This window comes from Trypanosoma equiperdum (assembly GCF_001457755.1).
Source record: "Trypanosoma equiperdum strain OVI genome assembly, contig: ctg_1257, whole genome shotgun sequence".
Taxonomy (NCBI): domain Eukaryota; phylum Euglenozoa; class Kinetoplastea; order Trypanosomatida; family Trypanosomatidae; genus Trypanosoma; species Trypanosoma equiperdum.
In genome coordinates, this window is record NW_027123235.1 from 1 (window position 1) to 380 (window position 380).

Below are 380 nucleotides of genomic sequence, written 5' to 3' on the forward strand. Positions count from 1 at the left end.
TATATATATATATATATATATATGTATATTTATTATATAGTTAAATAATAGCTAATAAATGAATAATATAAATAATAATAATAATTGATTAATTAAATTATTAAAGCGTGAATTCCATTGTGTTACTTCTATATTTACCGTGTTTTCTTGTTTGACATGGTGTGGCGATTATAATTCGTCTTCTTCTTATCCCTTTTTCACTCGCTTTCTCATTTTCTCTGACTTCTCTTTCATATTTTTCTTTTGGTTATTGAAATGTTATTGAAGTTTAAGTATCCGATAGTGTGTAACCCCCTTTTCCCTCTTTTTCATTCTCGTTGTTTTTGTTTATTTTAATATTTACATCCAATTTCTCTTTTACGATTTTTCTTTTTTTTTTT